General features: G+C 38.0%; 1 non-coding gene across 1 annotated transcript; it reads left to right on the forward strand.

The window, feature by feature from the left end:
* Nucleotides 1-2,219: 2,219 nt before the first annotated feature.
* On the forward strand, nt 2,220-2,280 carry LOC142461961 (U7 small nuclear RNA). Its single transcript, XR_012787120.1, has one exon. It is a non-coding gene; the product is annotated as a U7 small nuclear RNA (small nuclear RNA).
* The last annotated feature ends 15,849 nt before the right edge of the window (nt 2,281-18,129 follow it).

Raw genomic sequence — 18,129 nt, forward strand, 5'->3', positions numbered from 1 at the left:
GATTTCTGAGAACAAGAGCCTTTTCATAACCTCAATTACCACCGGGTCAATATGCAACCATGTGTTTTCTCATGGTACTTAGATTGCCTGGCAAGCAGCTGTGGCCAGAGAGCTTCTAGAACACCAAGTTAAATTGTCATCTGTGTCTGTCCCTTTTGACAGCGACAACAGAGAATATTCCCTGATAATTGGCTTTTTTGAGCAATCAGAACCAGGATTTGACTCTTGAACAAATAAAGCCTTGTCAGGATTAAACTCCAGTTAGCAATTCATAAGAAATTTCCATCAAGTCTGTGAGCGTGGTTTTCATAGAACATAAGAATATTAATTTCCTGACGAAGAGATCTCATGTGTTTTAACTTTATTCCGACATTTTACTTTACAAAGGTATATTACCTCTTTCCAATAAATATATTTATAGTCTGCCAAGAGAGTCATGCATAAGAATTGAAAATTACCATGAAGCCGATGGCATTCTCTCAATTGAATGAGAATCTTTCCATCTCTGCAGTGCTTATGCATTCAGTGAGGTCTTGTCGGTCAAAATATGGTAGGAAAAGGGCAATCCGATGAAACAAATCAAGTGAACCAGTGAGATTAAAAACAATGTTCAGCTTGGCAAAACCCACGTTAGAATGTTTCGCATCAAAAGTGAAACCTAAACCAAATGTTTTAACTTAAAGTCTACTATATAGCCCTATTAAGGAACTAAATGTGTTGTAGTCACAACCATTTGAATGCTTATGTTCTACCATAAACATACATGTTTTATATATTATGAAAGTCTCCTTTGATCTCCCCTGAGAGCCACAGACCAGTGACAATGGCTTTAGCCTAAGAGGTTTTTGCAGAAAGTCCGCTACGGCACACATAACATCACATGCTATCAGTTTAGGGCAATGCATTTTTAAAAAGAAAAGAAAAAAAAAACAACACAGAATGGCTTCAAGTAGTTTACTAGTTTAAAGAGAAACTTTTTCCCACTGTTATTGTGGATGATATTGTGATATGTGTGCATAGGTCAAAGTTAACAATTGAGTTAACAATAAACAATTAAGAAATGTTTAACTGCTAAACATTAAATCACTCAAGTATTACAAACAACATGAATCAATTCTTGATTTTAGGATATGACTTTTACCCATTTTAAGTAATATTATGTAAATACTTCATCATGTGGTAAAATAAACTCCAAGAGTTATCCCTCCCACTTCCCTATCTGTACAAATTGCATCTTCCTTTTTAAATTATAACCTGAAATGAAAGAGCTCTTCTTGTCCTAGATTGCTGTACAAGGAGCAACTTTATGTCATGTCAAATTCCTACTGTCTAGAAAAGTATCTGACTCAAAAAAGAAGCTCAAACAACATTTATTGAGTAAATGAGAAAGTTACTATTCAATGAAGATGACAGTAAAAAAATGGGTATTCTTGAAGATAGTTAGAACACTATAATAGTAAAAATACCTCCTTCAAGCACTTTATCACATCAAATTGTTTGATTGACAGATGTTTCCTTAAATCATAGATACAGATTTTTTCCCCAGAAAACAATCTATATTTCTCTTTCTATTTAGAAGGGGATTTGGACCACGGGAAATAAGAATAGATAATTCCTTATAGATGTATCTACAGGTAAGAGTAAATTCTATAAAGACTTGTTAATTTAAGTAAGTTTATATACCTTTTAATGAGCCCTGCTAGTGCCATGGTTAAACACTAAGCTTCTAACCAAAATGTGGCTACTTCATGCCTACCCACAGCAGTGATTCCAAAGGAGAATGCTGTGGCAGTCTGCCTCCCTACAGACTTCAGCTCTAGACACCCCAGGGGGCTCTTCTGCTCATCCTATGGGGTGGCTCTCAATCACCATCAGTGTAATGGCAAAGGGTTTATATATTTTAGTATATAATATATACAATAACATTAGAATAGTAACTAACAGTCTTAGACAGAACAGTTGAAAGTGGATGTCAAAATTAAGTTCTCAAATGTAATTGAGAATTGATAATATTTGTGATGACTATTACCTGTGAGAACTTAACTAAATTAGGGTCAGCAATTCAATTCCATCAGCCTTCTGAAAGAGGAGGTTTCTGCTCCAGTAGTGATTAAAAACCTCCTCAATCCAAAGGGCATCACTGCTCTGTTCTGTAGACTTACTATGAATTGGAATTCACTCAACAGAAATCAATAGACAATAGATAGAAATGTGTATTCTAGTGTTACAGCTCCTTTAGAATTTGTCTAGCAGGTTTTCTGTTTTTTTCCGGAAACCCTTCCCCAACCCACACTAGTAATAAAGAAAAAAAAAGAAATGTGTATTTTACTATAATCTACCACTGACTTTAATTTTAATAAAATTAATATCTACTGACACTCATTCACACGTGTGTTTATTTTCTATTTTACTGCTCGATTCTATAATTAATTGCAATGAACACACAAGACTCACAAATAATACTCATAATTACGGGTTCTGTTAAAAAATTGACAGGTTAAAGCTCAGGACCAGAAATAGTTCGGAATACGGTTTTAGATCAGGATGATTGCATTTTCAGCTGCATTTGCAGGCACATCAAGACTTTCCACCCCCTTAACTTCTTCTTTATAGGGCAACTGATAAAAAAAACTCTTTTAGAACAGCCCATAGATAAATATTCAGCGTCATGCCACTCCACTAGTAAATCACAGTCTGAAGAGACTCAGCTGGAGCTCTGGAGGTAGGCAAATGTAGCTAAACTTTTAAGCTTTCTTATTCTATAGGCTGGGAAGCCTATGGACGCTCTCCTGGTCTTGGTCTCTCTACTGCACTGAACTCTGCTGCTATTCCTTGCCATCTTGTGCCATCTCTTGTCTCATAGCTCTCTAACTCTGGATCAAGGAAATTTAGCACAGGGATCTTGGTAACCAGACTGCACACTTCACAGTTGGGTCTTCTCTTTTGATGCAGTGATGTTCCACCTGTCTCTCCTGAAAATGCCTTCAATGAGGCCTAAAAATAGAAAATTCACCAACCCCACGTCAGGATTCCATATAATGTATCTGCTTGGGCCCACCCCTCCAAGGGTCTCAGGTACCTTATCTATATTATCATCATAATACTCAATCCCTGTGGCGGGCCACAAACTCTTCATATTTGTATAGGCTTACCCAGTTACTCCAGTTAGTTTGTCAGTATATTTCATTGTACTATTGTATATTTCATTTTGCTAGAATTTGAAATGCCAGTGGAGTTACCCATGGTGAACAATTTCAGTAGACTTCTCAGACTAAGATATAGCAGGAGGAGGGCTCTGTCGTCTGAAAATCATAATGGCCATGAATTACCTTTTGAATGGCAGCCAGAGGGTTCCTGAGAAGCAAGGGTAGTAAGACTTCATCTCAAGTACTTTGGCCATGTTATCACGAGGGGTCACCCTCTGGAGAAGGACATTATGTTTAGGAAAGTAGAGAGTGAGAAAAAAAGAAAAAGATGAAACATAGAAAATAGTTTTTAATGTCAAAGAGTGCAGATTATATATTTATATTTATATATGTATGTATCGTATTGCAAATATTTTAAAATAGAATTCAAATATGTTTTAAAATTCCCCTTAAATCACACAGAAAATGTGTTATGTAAAAAGTGCAGTGAAAGATCAAAATCTGCTATTTTCAACTTCAAATAAAAGAAAACATACTAAAAACAAATGACGGATAAACCTTCATTTGCATTAGTTTCTATATTTGATATTTTTCAAAGAAATCATGATTTTGGCTTTAACGTGTCTCAAAAACATATCTTCTGAAATGCTTGAAATGTCCTCAAAACTAGAACGTTGTATTTAAAAATATGAAAATATTATAAAATTTACATGGTTTAATCAGCTATCCTTATTGCTGATTTTATTTAAAGCTAACATAGATTGTGAAGTTAGAAAACAATTCAACTACCAATGAATGATCATTCTCTGAACAAATTACTGGTATTTCTTCAATCTCAATGGAAGGATAAGTTTCAAATGCAGTTTCATAGGAGCAATTATAGTAAGCATATTGTTCTGACAGCAGATTCATAATAAACATAAAATAGTGCATTCCTTGACAAATACTAAGAGCCCAATAAACACAGTAATTATTGGTATAGGTTTCTGAATAGATGCCTCATTAGAAGACATGACATTAATCGAATTTAAGGCTATGGTGTATTATGATCAAATCTCTGAAAATATTATGTCAATTAGAGCTCACTCAGCTACTCTTTTCATGTATTTGTGCTCTCTAAAAGTAAGATCATACTCTGAAAATCTACTTTATCCTTAATACAGATTTTCTATTTGAATTTATTAAGAAAAAATTCAAAAGACAGCCAGAATGGTATTACTTTTTTGGTAATTACTTTTGTTAGCTCTAAGCAATGATTTTTATGAAAAATTTAGAACAACTCATTATGATTCAACCTAGACTCTTTCCATATAACTATTGCTGTGAAAAATGTAAAAATCAACCTACTTTTCCTCAGTTTGTTTGATCTGGTTTCACCCAAACGCTGGTATCGTCTAACAACCATGAGTTATGTGCTCTGCTAGATTTCAAGGGCGATCTAACACCAGTTTAGACATGAATTCTGCCTCAAGTTAAGCAAAACTTAACTTGAGCACATTAACACACATCAAACAATAGAAGAGCACATTGACACACATCAAACAATAGAAGACCCATGACTGCATAGCTTTACGAAATTGTATCTCTAAACCACATCACCTTGTATGCCAAGTATTATGAAGGAGACGGGGGCATGGGTGGAAGTATGGTCATGAAAATCAATGAGAAGCAGGCCTCTCCTGGAAGATGTTATTCAATCATTTTATTACTCCTTCATGAAATATGCACAATGCTCAGCTAACCATTTCTGGAGAAGAGCTTTGGTAGCTTGTACAAAAAAGAAAGGAAGGTGCTGTGTGTTCATTGGGAATTTGGTAATAAGAGAAAATACAGGGAAGTATTGAATATATTTTGCTTCTTATTGTAGTAGAGACATCATTGAACAGAGTGCGTATCATGAACTAATGATACTGGACATTTTGCTGTGAATGATACTCATACAATCATTGTTAGAAATTGTTCCCTACCCACCTGTCACCTCTTCAATTCTGACACTTCTGTAAAAGACCAGATCAATGATATACATCAAGTCCAAATTTAATTAGTCTATCTTAAGGGACTCGGTGACTGTAGCTGGAGTCTGGGGCTGTTAGCTGCATTTAAATTTCAATAGTTTCTAGTGGTGTCCAAGCGTTGCCATTCTCTTGCAGAGGATATTTCTGAGAGCAAAGAACACAGCCGTGAGGTCGATTCTGACTCATGACGACACCGTAGGACTGGGTATAACTGCCTTTGTAGGTTCCGAGACTGTAACTCTTTCCTGGAGTAAAAAGCTTTGTCTTCCTCCTGAGGAGAAGTTGGTGGTTTTGAACTCCTGATCTTGTGCTTAGCAGCCCAATGCATAACACTATGCCAGCAGGGCTCCTAGTGGCAGACAAGAAAAGATAAACAAAGGATACTACCCTGAAACAAAAGATTTTGTTCCATGAGCATATTTGTACTGAGTATTGTTGTTTAAGTCCCTGCCTAGACATATCACATTATAAAATAATTGTTTTCACAACTTTTTACTTGGATATTTTAAGACTTTTTTTTCATTTTGTTTGTTTCATTTTTGGTGACCAAAGTATCTTCACTGGCACTAATATGTAAGATGAAGGCAAACCATGATGAGCCACGAAAACAAAGCAGAAAATTTTCATTAAGGTATGTTAGACAGTGATAACACAATAAACTCTTTGAATAGAGACCAAAGTGATCAAGTGACCTAAGTGATTTTATGAAAGAGGAACCCAATGGCAGTGTTCACATTGATTATATGTGCTGGAAACCTGTAAGTCAGCTAACACTTTCTGTAATACAGAGAGAATCACAATAGGAAATGTTACATATGCTACATAATGCTGATAATTACTATTTTAGAAATAGTGGCTACTATTGGAATTTTATTGTCAAGCATTGCACTAAATCTCTAATATTTACTAATATATGTGGTGTTGATACTATTTTAAGACAGGTGATATCACACTTTCTTTTAAACAAATAAGCTCCGCATGGGCAAAACTCAATTTAACTCTATCTGCAGTCTCAGATCATACACGAAGGTCCATTACCCCTTTTCAGTATTTCAATAAAATGAACAAAACTTTAGAACATGCTAGGTTCTAGGTTACATATTAGGTATGAGAAACAAAATTATCATAGTTAACAGAAACGTTCAAACCAACAGTGAAATTTTTGGAAAGAACAGTATAAAAATATTTTGTATAAAGTGTCTTAGTTATTTAAAGTAAAGAAAAATGCAATGGTTCATTATAATTGTATGTAGGAACTTTAAGTGGAATTATCACACATAATTACCATATCTCCAAATTAGATAGCATTTGCAAGAGAAACTCTTAAATAGCCTTATTAAATAGATTTCTTAATGGAGGACCATAAGTGATACTCTCATTCAGTTGTGAGAAGATAACTCAACAATTGCTGCTTGAATTCTTTATGGCTGGTGACTTGGTGGGAGCCACTGTGAATTTCAAAAATTTCTAAAAGCCCCAAATTCATGTGTAGGGTCCACACATGAATTAGCCCTCCAGTGAATCCCCTCTGATCATTGTTGAGGGATGCACTTAATCCTTTATTAGACAGAGAACACTATCAAGTTTATTGTATCAGATGGTCTTGGGTTACAATGTAAAATGTTATCATTTGATCTCTGACATGATCCATTTTAAAGTTATTTCAATTTTATTTTTTTAAAAAAGGAAGGAGAGATCCATGTGGATTAATCCCCTGGTGAATCCCCTCTGACCATGGGCCAGGTGTGTGAATAGCCCTGTAATCAAACAGAATGTTTTGGAATGGTGTAGATGCAGTTAGGTTACACATTTAACACCTATCATTTGATCTCCCTTATGAACCATTTAAATTTACCCTACCTTTAAATATTTTCTGCTTTTAAAACTTTATTTATTATTATTTTAATTTGAATAAATCATTTAATTGGGGGATCTTATAATCCATACATCAATCTTATTAAGTAGATTTGTACATGTATTGCCATCAACATTTCCAAAACATTGTCTTTTTACTTGAGCCCTTGGTATCAGCTCCTCATGAACCCTTGATACATTATAAATAATTTTTATTTTCATATTTTACACCATCTGCTGTCTCCCTTCACCCATGTCTGTTGTCCATCCCCCTGGAGTGAGGGGGGTTGTATATCAATCATTATGATCATTTCCCCCTTTCTCTCCCTTCCCCTCCCCCCACTTTCCCCCTACCCTCTCATGGAATCACTATTCTCGTTATTGATCCTGAGGGTTTTATCTGCCATAAATTCTGTGTGATGAGACCTCTTAACCATCTAGCCAGTTTTGTTAGACAAAACTGGGGTCATGATAGTGGAGAGGAGAAAGCACTAAAGAACTAGAGCACAGTGTGTGTTTCATACGTGCTATAGTGCACCCTGGCAGGCTCGTTCCTTCCTTGTGACCCTTCTGTGAATGGATGTCGAATTGTCTACACATAGGCTTTGGGTTTCCATTCTGAGCCTGTCGTTCACATGGAAATAGCTATGTGTTTGGGATCTTGTGCTGCCTGATACCTAATTCCATCCTGATCCCATCAATATCTTATGATCACACGGGTTGGTGTGCTTCTTCTATGTGGGCTTTGTTTGCTTCCCTGCTAGATGGACACCTGTTTAACTTCAAGCCTTTAACCCCTGCTAGATCTTGTAATAGTTAGGCACCATCAGCTTTCTTCACCACATTAACTTATGCACCCATTTTGTCTTCAGAGATCCTGTCAGAAAGGTGAGCATCACAGAATGCCAAGTTATAAGAATAAAGTGTTCTTGCATTGAGGGAGGACTTGAGTAGAGATCCAATGTCTTGTTCTCTACCTTAAATCTTAATCTATAAATACATGTATATGGACCTATATCCCTATTATTATATATTAATATATTTGCATATGTACATGCCTATGCTTATACCTCTATAAATGCCTTTTGTTTCCTATTTTCTTCCTCTATTTCCTTTTACTTTCCTCCTGTCCCACTATCATGTTTTACCTTCATTCTGCTCTCTGTACTTCCTCTCAGCTACATTGCACTTGTTCGAAGCCAGCATGCATTCTATGCCCTCCTTGCAGTTGGTTTTAGGTCTCTAGTTGTTCCCTTGTGCCTGGGTTTGTTAGCTTCCTCCTCCTTTCCCCCCACCTCCTCCTCTTCCCTGTCCCCCCAGAAATATCAATTGCATTGTTTCCTCTTTGGGATTGTTTATCCTGCCTATCTTATATAGATAAACATGAAAAAATAGCCTATGAATAGTTTCAGGTCTGTCTGCTGACCCTTAGGAATGTTTTCCGATGGGGTCTGATGCAATGCCAAGCCCTGTGTCCTCAGTCTGAAATCTCTTTTCAGAATTCCTCAGAGACTTTATTGCTCTTCTCCCCTTGCTGCTCTGTTGGTCTACCTTTGTGTTATGTGCTGAGGGGGTGGGGGTTGGGGGCCAGACCAGGCACAATTCTTGCACTGTGTCTCTGGTGTTCCCCACCTCCCCTGTAGCTCTGTGGGTCAGTAAGGGAATGTCATATCTTGTGGTGGGCCTACCCTAAGGTCCTCTCTGTGCATTGGCAGCTCTGAGTGGGAGTATCATCCTCAAAGCTTGGTGGGGCAGGATGCCATCAACTCTCTCTTTCTCTCTCCCTCTCTCTCCCTCTTAGTTTGCTCCTGTGTGGTCTGTGCAGACCTGCCACTCTCCCTGAGCTGTATCTTCTGTGCTGTCATCTGTAGTTCATTCCTCTGGGGGGCAGGGGCAGGGAGGGCAGGGGCAGGGAGGGCAGGGGCAGCGGCAATTTCTGCTTTCTTTTTGATTGAGGTTTGTATCTGTTTTACTTTTTGATAGTTCTTATTATTTTTAAATTTATGTTTTTCTGTATGTAAAATCCAGGATAGGTAAATCTGTGGATACAGTCAATGCTTTAACGTTGCCTTAAGGGTATGGCTGGAAAGGTTGGGGGGAAACGGGGGTGTAATAAGAATGAGCATAAGAATGAAGAAAATGTTCTAAAACCTACTGTGATGTTAATTTTACAACTCCTCTGGATGTGACTGAATGATTGGATTGTATGATATGTGAATGATATGCCAACTCTAGCCCTATGCCAGCAGTTTTTGTTGAGAAAAAAACAATCTTTGTAAACAAGAGAGGAAACCAATTGGCATGATCCCTATAACAACAACAGCAACAACACAACAAAAATAACACAAAGAAGAAAGTGGAAGAATTAGTTTATTAACAAGCTCAGAAAACTGGAAACCAGTCAAAAATTCTAGAAAGATAATCCAAAAAGATTTTAAAAATTCCTGCCTCCACCCTGCATTGCCTAATGTCTTTCTTTCTTTAACAATAGATGCATTTCTTCCACTGTAATTCCATGACAGTGGGGCTATGGGAGAGCCTGCTGAACTAGGGACAACCCACTAAGCATGAACGATGCTGTCAGAGAGTAGCAAGCTCTCTGGCTTGGAAGTGTATGGAAAATACTGCTTTTGTTGATAGAATATTGTATCTGTCAGTTCATATTTCTCAAGGGGCTTCCAGAAGAAATGAGCATCTCACTTTCTTCACCATACTTTGTTGTAGCACCCGTATCTTTAGTGAACTCTTAATGAGGGTGGGCATTGAGCAGGACCATGTCTTCAGAATGAATTCTTCTTAGATTGTGGCTAGAATTAAGCACAAGTCCCACCCAAACCATCTGTCTAAGTGAAACATGAACCAAGGCCACATGAAAGAAGTACACCAGCCTGTGTTATCTGTGTTATCCCTGCCAGTGGACTACTGCAACCATTGTTGAATGATCTTCAACAAAATTTCCCTTGGAAGTGATATCAATGATATTGTTGTATCGCTTGCATACTGTGTTGACTCACATTTCATTGGGATGAGTGCAAATATTAATCTCTTTCAGTCAGTTGGCCAAGCAGCTGTCTTCCATAGTTCTTGGGTTATAAGAATGGGTGCCTATAGCGCTTTATCAACTTGTCGAAACATTTCAGTTGGTTGCTCGTTAATTCTTGGAGCCTTGTTTTGGACGGATGTTTTCAGGACAGCTGGGGTTACTTCTTCAGGGCCATTGGTTTTGTTTGTAAGCTGCCTCTTGAATTGTTCTCTTTGATGCATTGACTCTGTGTTCTTTCCATCTTCTTCAATGCATCCTGCATAATTTAATATTTTGCTCATAGAATTTTTACTATTGCATATATTGTAAAGCTTGAGTTTTTTTCTTTCAGTTTATGATATGTCAAGCATGTTTGATCTATTTCAGACTGAGGACAATGGCAGAATCTTTCATCATTTGCTTTCAGGTTTAGTGCATCCATTTGGATAATAGTTATAACGATTGGATTTTTGTATACAGATAGACATTACTCTATCACAGACAACCATATATTCAAGATGGCTCTTGAAATGTCCTTTTTAGATGAGGAAATCATGCATTTCTTGACTGGGTCATTCATAGCAAAGTAAACTACATAATTTTCTGAGTAAAAATGGGCAATGCCAATCCTTATCAGCTCACTGATACCCAAAACATCAATTTTTATGTATTCTATTTCATTTTAACAACTTAGGCTTTTCCTAGATTCATACTTCTTACATTCCAAGTTCCATTGGGTGATGTCTGCCGCTCTTTCCTTTTGAGTTGTGCCCTATACGCAAATGAAAGTCCTGAAGGTCTTGGTTGCACAGTCTTTACCCTACCCGTGTCACTGTGGCAGACCCTACTTTGGGAAGACAGCTCATCCTGTCATAATTCGAGTGCCTTCTGACCCGAGGACCACATCTTCTGGAATATCTTTGACAGATCTTACCATATGCCACATCTTCTGGTGGTATCTATGCTTTGATTCAGTTGGATTTCAGTAATCGACAGGTTTTCTGTGGCTAATTCCTCTGAAGTGAACAGTCTATTCCATCCTCATAGTCATCTGTTTTCAGTCTGGGAGCTCTTTTCAATTTGGGTGACCCTGCTGTATTTGAATTACCTTGACATGACCTCCAACAACACAGTAACTTGAAGGTACCACAGTATGACAAACTGACAGACAGGTGGTTGAGAATGAAATTACAGCACACTAAAGGCAGCAGGATGCAGTAAAGGCATTATTCAGAGGGAATTTTTTTCTTTGTTAATGTCTGCATTAAAAGAGAAGAATTAATTCACATTGGTAAATTATATAAGAAGAAAAGGAAGGATGAGCCAAATCCAAAACCAATAGAAAAAAGAGAATGAACATAATCAGATGGTACACAAGTAAAATAAGAAAACAAGAGTGAATCAATAGAACTAGAAGCTGAATCGTAGGGGAAAATATCCATAAAGTCTATAAACAGTTAGTTGGCAGATAAAGTGAGAGAACAGAGGCCAATTAAAATAAAAAAATGAAAGTGAGTCATCATAACCAATGGCAGACATAAAAAAAAGATTACTGGCTAATACTATCAACAGTTGTTTTCCAATAAATTCACAAAATAGACACATTCTAGAACTATATTGATTACTTAAATTAACCCAGGAAGAAATTAAATAGCTCAATAATCTTAACAAGTAAAGAGAATGAATCAGTAGTAAACACCTTCTAATAACAACAACAAATCTTGAACCATATGCCTTGACTTGAGGATTCTATTATATGTATTTGACACTAATCTTTTTATAGGCTCTTCAAAACAATAGAAGAACTTGAATACTCCTAAACTCATTATGTGAAACAAGCATTACCCTTAAACCAACGCTAAATAAATGCACCAGAAATATCAAAAAGAGGAGTCAATACCCCTTATGAATACAGATGCAAAATTCTTAATAATACATCAGAAGCGGAATCCAATCCCGTATTGAAGTTATTATATAGCATTACCAAGTGGAATTTAAATCAGGAATACAAAATAGTTCACCATTAGAAACTAATGGACGTAATATGCCACATTAGTAAAAGAATTAAAACTGGATAAAACACAAACCTGACCATTTCAATCCATGCAGGAAAGATATTTGGCAAAATCCGTAACCCAATAATGATATAAAAAATTCAAGAGTCTAGGAATATAAGGGAAATTCCTCAATCTGATAAAGGGCAATTAGGGAAAATCTATAGCTAACAGTGATCAAAATGAAAAAAAAACCACTTTCTCTTTAAGATCAACAACAATAAAAAAATCCTTGCTTTCATTATTATAATTGCTATTATTATACTATTGCATTATAAGTCAGAACCAGCACTATTAGGCAAGAAAAGAAAATATAAAATTTTTTCCCTTATTTTTAAATAAGGAAAGAAATAGTAAAACTATCCTTATTTCTTGACTACCTTATACTATATATAGAAAACTGCAAAGATTTACAAGGAAGTTATTAGAACTAATGCATCAGTTTTAAAAGCTAGAGTCCAATGCCAATATAAAAAATTCAGATGAATGCCTCTACACCATTAATGACTTATCTGAAAAAGAAAATGAACAATTCCATTTGCATTAGCATTCACACAAAAAATAAAAAATAACTAAGAATGCATATAAGCAGGGAGGTAAAGGAATTGTATGCAGAAAGCTATACAATGTTTCTGATTTCATCAAAACGAAGCACTTTTTATGCTAAAGACATAAGTGTCTTTAGCAATAAAGTGAAGACGCAATCTACAGAAAAAATATTTGGGAGTCATTATATTTGATAAGGGGCTAATATCCCGCACATATAAACAACTGGAACAACTCAGCAGTGCAGAGAAAACAGTTTTTAAAAAATAGGCAAATTATTTACACAAATATTTCACTGAAGAAGATACACGATTATCTATTCAGCACAGCATGCTTGGTCATGGATCGGTGCAAAGGAAGAAGCTCCTCACTGAAATGGGTAGATGAGGTGGTTCTTACAATGGTCCCAAGCAGAGCACTGATTGTAACGAGGGCGCATGATGAGAGGATGGTTCATTCTGCTTGCTGGGAGCTGGAATAGACTCAACAACATCTAGTAACAATAGTAATACTGAGCACATGAAAAAAAATGTGTGAATCATATGAACCACCCAGCACACACACACACACACACCTCACTTCTTTGAGTCACTCTGACCATTAGGACAGAGTGAACTGCATCTTTGGTTAGTTCTAAGATTTTAAAGCATTAAAGGAGGCGACAACCTCGTCTTTCTGCCGTGGAGCTTTGGGGAAGTTGGAATCACAGACCTTGTGATTAGCAGGTCAGTGTGTAGTCTGTTATGTCGTCCAGAGCTCCTTTGGATCATTGTACACTAGATACATGTAAAAGTGAAACGACTGCACCTTTAAAATGACTAATAGAAAACAACACATGTTGGCAAATTTAGAGATATTACAACCATTATCTATTGCTGGTGGCAATGTAACATATTACAGCTGGGTTTGAAAAAAGTATATAGGTCCTCAAACAGTTAAACTCAGCACTATTTAATGACTTCGCAATGCCATTACTGGCTACACGAGTCTACCTGAGAGACTTGGAAGCAGTAACACAAAGAGGCATATACGCAAATTTTTATCACAACTTTATTTTCAATAGCCAACATATGAAACAACCCACAACTTGGAACAGGTAAATAAGGTTAAAATGTGTTATACCTATCATGTAACAGTATTCTGTGATAAAAGGAAATTAAATTCTGGTATGTGACATGACATGGATGAATCTTGAAAGCATTATGGTTAGTAAAACAATTCAGATATAAAAGGCCATGTATTGCATATGATCTCACTTATATGAAACAGTATGGGTTGGCAAATACAGAGACCAAAGTAGTTCCCAGGGGTGATGTGAGAGAGAAATGCAGGGGATCGCTGAAGGGTTACACGGTTTTAGTTAAACGTGATATGGGGGGGTGGGAGGATGTAGGGCAAACTAGAAATAGTGATTATTACACATTATGGCAAGTATAATTAGTGTTCCTGAATTGCATACTTATAAATGGTTGAAATGGCAAATGTTTTTATGTATATTTCAAGAAAATAAAAAGTGAAAAGAAAATTCATTGAAAATGTTTTTAAAGACTAAAGGTAAAAGAATTTCAGAATGGGTTCTCTGTGTTGAAGGAGGGAGTCATGGTAACATGGATGATGGAGACTAGTCATATGTGCAAGCAGCTCTCCTGACATGGACTTTATCCTCCCCTCTGCATAGACTTTGAGGAAAATTTTCCAGCCGATGAGCAGCAGCCCAGGGTACTGCCCTCTTCATCCACTCCCAGCCCCCAAAGAGAGCAAGTAAGCACTCTGTGATTCACAAAACAACCAAGCAAATCACCAGAAACATCAAGAATGCGTACTAGCTAACAGAAACCTAGGAGCGATGGTCACTCCATGAAGACCGTGATACGTGAATACCGAACTCCTGCTGACATTCCACATTCTATACCTCTCACCTCAAGCCAGGGATTTCATCACCTCTGTGAGTTCCAAAATCAGAAATGACAGAAGATACTCCCAAGATTATGAATTTAAGCAAATGATCAATAGAACATCTGTGGACTATGTGGGATATAAAAGAGAGACTGCTAATGGGCATTTCATTGCAGAAGGAGAATTTACCTTGGGTTAGGTTCACTTTCTATGAGACCACTTTGTGACTTGTGATTCCATGATGAGGCTGCTTTCAGAATGAATTCGGGAAGGCCTATTTACTTTTCTGTCTCCCCAAAGAGATATTTTGAGAATAGGAATTGTCTCATTGGTCATTTTTCATAATTATCGGTGGAATCAAGTACATGGATGAATGAATGGGAAAAGGCTACACAACCATAAAACACAAAAACATATAGATTTTGGATTATATTAAATCTGGATTAAATGAAATTTCCATTATCATATGATTCCTTAACATTACGTTTTAAAGCATAGTTACATAAGGGTATGAACAAATAAACATTTGTTTAGGGAAAAAGCTTCTATATACAAACATTCCTGGGGTAGGACCAGGTAATATGGCAGGGACCAGATCAAATACAGGGATACACATGGTGGACAACTAAAAAGGAGGTGGGGAAAGGAAAAAAATAATAAAAAGGAAATTGGTAGCGGGGACACAGGACACTAACCCACCCAAGGGGAGGGTATTGTTTATGTCTCCACAGGGAATGAGGGACCAGACTTCAACCCAGACTTCAGCCCAGTGCTCCAAGATGTGAATGCAACATGCCGGGGTGTAGTACGGAACCAGTGGAGAGGTCTGGGGGACCGGCCCCAATCCCAAATACTAAGTGGACACCTGCCCCTCCTCCAGGAGAATTTATTTCAAAAGACGGCATTGAATCTGCAGCTCCAGGAGAGGGACATATCTGATCATAACACACGGGTGCTAATGAAGGGGAAGGAGGAGAGAGTGGAGCACATCCTGACCCACTAGGCCTTGAGGACGATGACTCCAATTAGAGCAGCCAGTCCACAGAGAGGACCACATGGCCAGACCCACTATGAGACATGACACCCCTCACTGATCCATAGCTCTACAGAGGACACCACCGGAGACACAGTGTGGGAATTGCACCCGATCTGATCTCGCCACACCAAGGCAAAACACTAAGGAGGTGCAACAGAACAGCAAGGGAATGGAGTGGCGAGGTCCCCAAGGAATGCTGAAGGTGGACTTTGGGGCCAGGGTGTGGTGCCCCAACAGACTAGACTGGAAACACTCCCAAAGGCCAACAAATGATCCTTGAACTAACTATAAGCTTTTCTTTCTTGTGTTTTATTTATTTTTTTCATTGGTTTGTTTTTTTGTTTTGTTGTATATTGTTGCTTGGTTTTTCTCTGTCTTGTTTATGTGCATGTTATTATCTCCACAGGTCTGTCTATATAAGATAGGCTGGATGAATAATCTGGAGGAGAAAACAATGGGACCCACAGTTTCGGGGGGGGGCATGGGAGAGGAGGAGGTGGGGGAAAGGAAGGTGTGCTAACAAACCCAGGTACAAGGGAACAACAAGTGATCTAAATTGGTGGTGAGGAAGGTGTGGGAGGCCTGGTAGGGCATGATTAAGGGTAATGTAACAGACGAATTGCTGAAACACTGATGGGGACTGAGCATGATAGTGGGACAGGAGGAAAGTCAAGGGAAATAGAGGAAAGAGTTGGGAGACAAAGGGACTTTATAGAGGTCTAGATAAGGACATGTATATATGCAAATGTACTTATATATGGGGATGGGAAAATAATCTAAGTGCATATATTTATAGGTTTAGTATTAAGGTAGCAGAAGTTCATTGGGCCTACACTCAAGTACTTCCTCAATGCAAGAATACTTTCTTCTATCAAATTGGCATTCTATGATGCTCATCTTCTGGACACAACCGCTGAAGACAAAATGGGTGCATAAGCAAATGTGGTGAAGAAAGCTGATGGTGCCCGGCTATCAAAAGATAGAGCGTCTGGGGTCTTAAAGGCTTGAAGGTAAACAAGCGGCCATCTAGCTCAGAAGCAACAGAGCCCACATGGAAGAACACACCAGCCTATGTGATCATTAGGTGCCAAAGGGATCAGTTATCAGGCATCAAAGAACAAAAAATCTTATTGTGTGATCATCTCCATGAGACGATCACTGAAGACAAATAGGTACATAAGCAAATGTGGCAAAGAAAGCTGATGGTGCCCGGCTATCAAAAGATATAGTGTCGGAGGTCTCAAAGGCTTGAAGGTAAACAAGCGACCATCTAGCTCAGAAGCAACAAAGCTCACATGGAAGAAGCACACCAGCCTGTGAGATCATGAGGTGTTGAAAGGACCAGGTATCAGGCATCATCAGAACAAAAAAATCTTACCATAGTGAATGAGGGGTGGAGTGTGGAGTGGAGACCCAAAGTCCATTTGTAGGCTACTGGACAACCCCTTGCAGAGGGGTCTCGGGGAGGAAATGAGCCAGTCAGGGTGCAATGTAGCAACGATGAAAAATAGGAAAAATCTTTCCTCTAGTTCTTAAATGCTTCCCCCTCCCCACCCCACTATCATGATCCCAATTCTACCTTGAAAGTCTGGCTAGACCACAGGATGGACACTGGTACAGATAAGAACCAGAAGCACAGGAAATCCAGGGCAGATAATCCCTTCAATACCAGTAGTGTGAGTGAAGATACTGGGAGGGTAGAAGGAGAGTGGGTTGGAAAGGGGACCCAATTACAAGGATCTACATGTGACCTCCTCCCTGGGGGAAAGACAACAGAAAAGTGGGTGAAGGGAGACGTCAGACAGGGCAAGATATGACAAAACAGTAATTTATAGATTATCAAGGGCTCATGGGGGAGAGGGGAATGGGGAGGGAGGGGAAAAATGAGGACCTAATGTCAGGGGCTTGGGTGGAGAGCAAATGATTTGAGAATGATGAGGGCAATGAACGTCCAAATGTGCTTTACACAATTGATGTATGTATGGATCGTGATAAGAGTTGTATGAGCCCCTAATAAAATGATTTAAAAATGAATTATAAAATAAAGAACAAATAAACAGAGAAGCAAAATTAGTATTAGGCAGAAAGCTTTATTCTAGGAGATACAGATTAGTTAATGATAGTAATTAATCACATGTGAAATTTATAAACCCTCCCAATCCTATATTTTAAGATATGCAAGGTGCCCTATAATAACAATTCTCTACTGCTGCTAACCCCACATACTTCCACACCTGAGCCTCTTTAAAGAACACAGATTCTCAGGTCGATTTATGCTCATCAAGGTACATAAACCCCAAGGTTATTACTGGAGAAATACAGAATGGGGAAAGATTTCTTCATAATGACCTATGAGCATTTGGGGAAGGATAATTACTTGTTTGCAGCGCTATCCTGTACACTGTGAAATGCTTAGAAGCATTCTTGGTCTTTCGCTCACTAGTTGTCAGCAACAGCCTCGTAGTTAAGCAAATGTGACAGTCAAATAAGTTCAAATATTGCAAATTTTCCCTGGTGAAAGATTGTGCCAGTTGAACGTCGCTGGGTTAAGAAGTGATTC

The sequence above is a fragment of the Tenrec ecaudatus genome, chromosome 11, assembly GCF_050624435.1.
Source record: "Tenrec ecaudatus isolate mTenEca1 chromosome 11, mTenEca1.hap1, whole genome shotgun sequence".
NCBI classification, from domain to species: Eukaryota; Metazoa; Chordata; class Mammalia; order Afrosoricida; family Tenrecidae; genus Tenrec; species Tenrec ecaudatus.